Source organism: Ailuropoda melanoleuca, chromosome 6, assembly GCF_002007445.2.
Source record: "Ailuropoda melanoleuca isolate Jingjing chromosome 6, ASM200744v2, whole genome shotgun sequence".
In the NCBI taxonomy this organism is placed as follows: domain Eukaryota; kingdom Metazoa; phylum Chordata; class Mammalia; order Carnivora; family Ursidae; genus Ailuropoda; species Ailuropoda melanoleuca.
Genome location: NC_048223.1, coordinates 10,027,044 through 10,032,709, shown reverse-complemented (window position 1 = coordinate 10,032,709; position 5,666 = coordinate 10,027,044). Strand labels below are relative to the sequence as shown.

Genomic DNA, 5,666 nt, shown 5'->3' with positions numbered 1-5,666 from the left:
GGGGGGGGGGTGACTCAGTCGGTTAAGGGACTGAGACTCCTGATCTCAGCTCAGATCATGATATCAGGCTCCTGAGTTTCAGCACTGCTGGGCGTGGAGCCTACGTAAAAAAAAAAAAAAAAATACCATAGGGAAGACAGACAAGAACCTCGCCCTCAAGAGAGTTTAGAGTATGCTGGAGGAAAAAAGACTATAAACAAACAAATAAAATAAGGAAGATAATTAGTGGATAATACAGGTAAAGATTGTGGATTTACTTCTTGGTATAATGAAAAGCCACTGAGGCAGGAAAGTGAGTAAAGATCACTCTGACAGCTGTTTGAAATAGGAAAGCAAGACCAGAGGCAAGGACACCAGTTAGGAAGCTACTGTCCAACAAGAACTGGGGTGGTTGCAATAAAAACAAAGTGAAGTAAATGTACTTGAAATGTATTTTGGGGGCATCTGGGTGGCTCAGTCGGTTAAGGGTCCAACACTTGATTTCAAGTCAGGATCTCAAGGTCCTGAGATAGAGCCCACATCGGGCTCCCGCTGATCATGGAGGCTGCTTAGGATTCTCTCTCTCTCTGCCCCTCCCCAGGCTCACACACTCGAATGTTCTCTATCAATCTCTCAAAAAAAAAAAAAAAGCATTTTGGAGGTAAAATTGACAGGGTTTGCTGAAGGACTGACTGTGTGTGGGGATGGGGGAGCAGTGAGGCAAGGGGATGAATTAAGGATGACCATCATGTTTTTCACTTAAGGAGAGTGGAGACTAGGGACAGAAGGGTGTGCTCTTATGAAATGGAGACTTCTGAGCAAGGAATGGGTTGAGGTAGAGAAATTAAGAGCTTCGCTCTGAACATGTTCAATTGAAGATGCCTACAGACAGGAGTGAAGATACCATACAAGCAGTAAAAGAAATCTGAAGTTCAATACTGAAGATAAAAATGTGACAGTCAACAGCACATTGACAGTGGACATGAGGATCACCCAGAGAGAGTGCAAGTAGAAAAAAGCAGAGGGAACACAAGGAACATAGTCAATGATATTGTAATAGAACTGAATGGCGACAGATGTTAGCTACACTTGTAGTGAGCATAGCATAAATATAAACTTGTTCAATCATTATGTTGTATACCTGAAACTAATGTAACACTGTGTCAACTACAATCAAAAAAAAATTTTTTTTAAAGAAAAAAAAGTAGAGGGAATGGGGGCACTGGGCTAGCTTAGTTGGTAGAGCATGCAACTTTTTAAAAAGATTTTATTTATTTATTTGAGAGAGAGTGAGAGCGAGACAAATCACAGAGGCAGAAGGAGAGGAGAAGCCGACTGCCTCTGAGCAGAGAGTCCCATGCGAGGCTCAATCCCAGGACCCTGCGATCATGACTGAAGGGAGATGCTTAACCGGCTGAGCCACCCAGGCACCCCTAGAGCATGCAGCTCTTGATCTCAGCTTCATGAGTTCAAACCCCACATAGGGCATAGAGATTACTTCAAAAAAAAAAAAAAAAGTAGAGCTAATGGCTTGGAAGCACTAAGGCAGTAGGATGTTTTGCAGTCAAATGCTCTATCCCTGAGCTATACCCCCACACATTAGGATGTGATTCTCTAGTCCACCACTACCCTCCCAAACCTTGTGACACACATCCACTCACACTCTATAAATAAAAACACTGAGGCCCAAAAAAGACTGAGTGACACTCTAGGTCCAGGCCTAGAACGAAGCAAGATCTGACTTCTGACCCCTAGCCTTTTCACAGCAGCTAGCAGTCTGAAGTTAGACAAGGAAAGATCACAATTTAGGAAGAATGTCACTTACAAGGCTTAATTTTAATTTTTTTCTATGTATTTTGTTCGCATTCAAAAACAAGTTGGATCAAAAGCCTTTATGAGGGGCGCCTGGGAGGCTCAGTAGGTTAAGCCTCTGTCTTTGGCTCAGGTCATGATCCCAACTAGTCCTGGGATGGAGCCCTGCATTGGGCTCCCTACTCAGCGGGAGAGCCTGCTTCTCCCTCTCCTGCTCCCACTCCCCCTGCTTGTGCTCCTGGGAGCAATCGGTGTGTGTCTCTCTCTCTCTGTGTCAAATAAATAAATAATATCTTTTAAAAACAAAACAAAAAAGCCTTTATGGATGAGTCTCTTAAAGAAACTAGGAAACATAGGCGAGAAGTACAAAATAGGCGAGAAGTACAAAATGGCTATAAATTAAAAGCCAACTCAATTTTCTATTGTTCTAAAAAACACCCGGAAGGTGAAGACCCTCATCAAAGAATGAATCGGGATGTGAAAAACAAGGGGTTTTTTCCAGTCATTTTTGCTTTAGTGAATACAATTTCAGTGGGGTTTTTTTTAAGCTGTTATTTGAGAGAGAGAGAGAGAGAGAGAGAGAGAGAGAGAGAGAGAGAGAGAGATGAGGAGCAGCAGAGGGAGAGAAACCAGCAAACTCCGTGCTGAGCGCAGAGCCCGGAAGGGGGGCTTGATCCCAGCCTTGAGACCATGACCTGAGAGGAAATCAAGAGTGGGACGCTCAACCAACTGAGCCACCCAGGTACCCCTACTTAGTTTTTAAAGTTTAAGATTTTTACTTGTTTTCACACTTGCCTTCTGAAACTAAGATTTTTATCCTGACCACTCTCTCCTAAGCTACATTATCATGACTTAAACAGTTCTGCTTTTACCATAAAAATCTTAACAGCGTTGCATAAAAATCCCCAAATGATTAATGAACTGCTGAGAATTCTGACTCGTTAAAGATGATTTTATTAGGAATCATATTTCCAAACATCCATTCAGGGCTTCAAAATAAGTACTCATCTAACTTAATTATGATGACTTCACCAGACACTAACACTGCCCACAATGATGTTTACAAAAGCACTTGTCACTCCCTTCGGATGTAGCAATGCAGAAAAAGGAGTCTGTTTCCAGATTCCTCGTGTGTTTATACTATGTAACAAGTGACAGTTAAGTGTCACTTAAGATTAAACAGCAAAGCACTTCCAGTTTATGTGTCCCACCATCTTTCATCCAAGGCGAATCCTAAAATTCGTTCGGTCTTATTTACTACAATTGCCACTCAGCGCCTGAGACAGGTATCCCAAAGCAAGCCTTAGCAAAAAAGAGACTACGAGATTCTTGCATAAGAAATATAGGATTCTATTTTATATTCTATAAGAGAACAGGATCCAATATTAAGCAACTCCAGTGGAGGGTTACTGCAACCAACCCCAGAGCAGTTCGGAAATAAATGTGTCCCCAAATGTACACCCGCAGCCAGGAATCAGCAATAGCTAACAAGAAAAGATGCTGCGCCAGGGTTGCTCCTTATAGCCTACCACTTACCAAGAGCTGGCTGATCGGTCATGCACATCATCCTGTCCTAGCCTCAAAACAACCCTGCGAAGTACGTATTATTATTCCCATTAACAAATCAGGACACTCGGGCCCAAGGCCCAAGACAAACGCTGGGATTTGAAAAAACGCCCGCACCCCAACAGTCCAGGATCTCCGCCCCTAAAATCCACTTCTACGCAAAAAGGCACCTGAGGGTCTGAGAGCCCTGGGGGTGTCCACACAGGTTGAGGAGAGACCGAGGGCGAGGGCGCCGCCTCTCCACAGAGGGCCCCTCAGGAACGCCACCAAAAGCGCCAGCGGCCCGGGGCGCCCGGTCGTGTCCCGGCCGCAGAGAGGCCGGGAAGCGCCTCTCACCTAAGAGAGCCCGGGGAGGGCCGCAGTAGAGCGAGGCGCCCCCGCAGGCCGGCGGACGGGTGTCCTCCGCGCCGGCAGGAAGCGCGCAGCGGGTACACAACTCGGCGGCGCCGCAGGCTGTGGCGGGCAAGAGCGCGCCGCCCGCCCGCGCGGGGGCAGCTCACCCGCCGCCGCGACCGCGCCGCAACCGCGCCGCCACTCAGCTGCGCCGCATCCGGGTCCCGCTCTCACCTGCCCGGTGCTCTGCCGCCGCCGACTCCTGGCTCCGGGTACGCGGTCAGCAGCCCAGGCCACCGCGACCATCCAGCTGCGGCGCCCCCATCCCCGCCTCTCACGGTCACCTCCCGCCTGCCCCGCGCGGCGTTACACCGGCCCGCCACCCACAGCCATGGCCCGCTCCACCACAGCCGCCGCCGCCGCACCGACCGACGGAGCACGCGCGCGCCGCCGCCGTGACCGCGCGCGCGCGCACCTCCCTGGGCGGCCTCCCAGCAGCCCTCGCCCCGCCCCGTGCGCCACTCGGACCAATCCCCGGGGCCACAGCGGCCCCCGCCAGACCTGCGGGACTGGCCCGGCCAGGCAGGGGAAGAGGCCGCACCGTCGCCTAGTCGTCTCGGGCTGCGTGCCGGGCCGGGCGCTACCTGAAGCGCGTCCGGCTCCTGTTCGTGGCTCCCCAAGGACCGTGGGATCGGGATTCTCCAACAGGCCGCCTTCAGCAGCCTGCCCCTGCTTTCGTAGCCCCCTCCCGAGACACCCCTCTGTTCCTAGGTTTTCTTGCTGGCCTTCTCTCCAGTTCTGGAACTTGAAACAGACTCAGGGACTGGGCACAGCCCTTCGCTTTTCCCCCTTCTCTGTCACTCTGCTTCACAGCCGGTCCATCAATTTCTGCAATGGTAATGGTCATAAAAGCAAAAGTCCAGCCTTCCAAGCCCAAGGTTAGTTTTCTGTGTGTTCACTTTTGCGATAATAATAGCTAACGTTTGTATGCAGTGCCTTATAGTTTACTCAACCCTTTTGTACACCTTATCTCCTGTTATCTTTTGACCTCAACCAGGAAATTTTATGGCCCTCTTCCTTAGTGGCACACTTGAATCTCACTTGAATTCATAACTTATTGTAAAGCTGCTATATTGTAGAATTATTGTAACTCACTGCTACTATAATAGGCTCAGGGAAATAGCTGAGTAATCGAAAAAAAACTTAGAGGAAAATTTTTAAAAAATAGTAATATGACTTTAGTGAGGGGGAAATTTTAAGCAAGACAGGAAGCCAAGAATCATTAATGAAAAAATAAAAACATTTGTCTACATAAATATTTTGAAACTTTTGCATGACATCACAATGACAAGTTTTAAAAAAGAACAACAGAACATATGGCAAGCACATTGTATCTCTACCATAAAAGAGTTTCTATAAATGGACTTTTTTTTTTAAGTAAACTCTACTGCCCAAGGTGAAGCTTGAACTCACAACCTGGAGATTAAGAGTAACATGCTCTACCAACTGAGCCAGCCAGGTGCCCCTATAAATTTTTTTAAAAGCCAGATGGATCCATGTTATAAAAATATGGATAAGGTATACATGCAGGCAATTAATGGAAGAGAAAATCCAAGTGGTCTATTAAAAAGATTCTTATTTCACCAATAGTTATGGAAAAATAAATTAAAACAATAATCCATTTTTCACTCATAAGATTGGCAAACATTAAAAAGAGCAATCAGTGATACACCGGGAAAGGAGCCCTGGTACATCTCTGGTAGGAGTATAAATAGCCACAAACTTTCTAGGAGTAATCTGGGAATGTTTATTAACATTCAAAATACGCATACCTACTCATTGACCAAAAATTACACAAACTCTGCCCTATGGAAAAGCTAAAGAAAATACCAGTTGTAAGGATATACACAACAATGCTGTAGTGGGTTGAATGTTGGCCCTCCTACAGATATGTCCACCCAAAACCTGTGAATATA

The 5,666-nt window shown here is 46.9% G+C and overlaps 1 protein-coding gene across 5 annotated transcripts in view; it reads right to left on the bottom strand.

The window, feature by feature from the left end:
* LOC117802625 (phosphatidylinositol 4,5-bisphosphate 3-kinase catalytic subunit beta isoform-like) overlaps window positions 1–4,155 on the bottom strand; it is a 95,388-nt gene extending 91,233 nt beyond the window's left edge. For 3 of the 5 annotated variants that reach the window (XM_034661924.1, XM_034661922.1, XM_034661923.1), the window contains exon 1: window positions 3,925–4,155. The gene's annotated coding sequence lies outside the window, so the exon portion shown is untranslated. Of the gene's footprint in view, window positions 1–3,693; window positions 3,869–3,924 lie in introns of those variants that run through there. The other 2 variants (XM_034661921.1, XM_034661925.1) reach the window with 2 other exon arrangements.
* Between the last annotated feature and the right edge of the window lie 1,511 nt (window positions 4,156–5,666).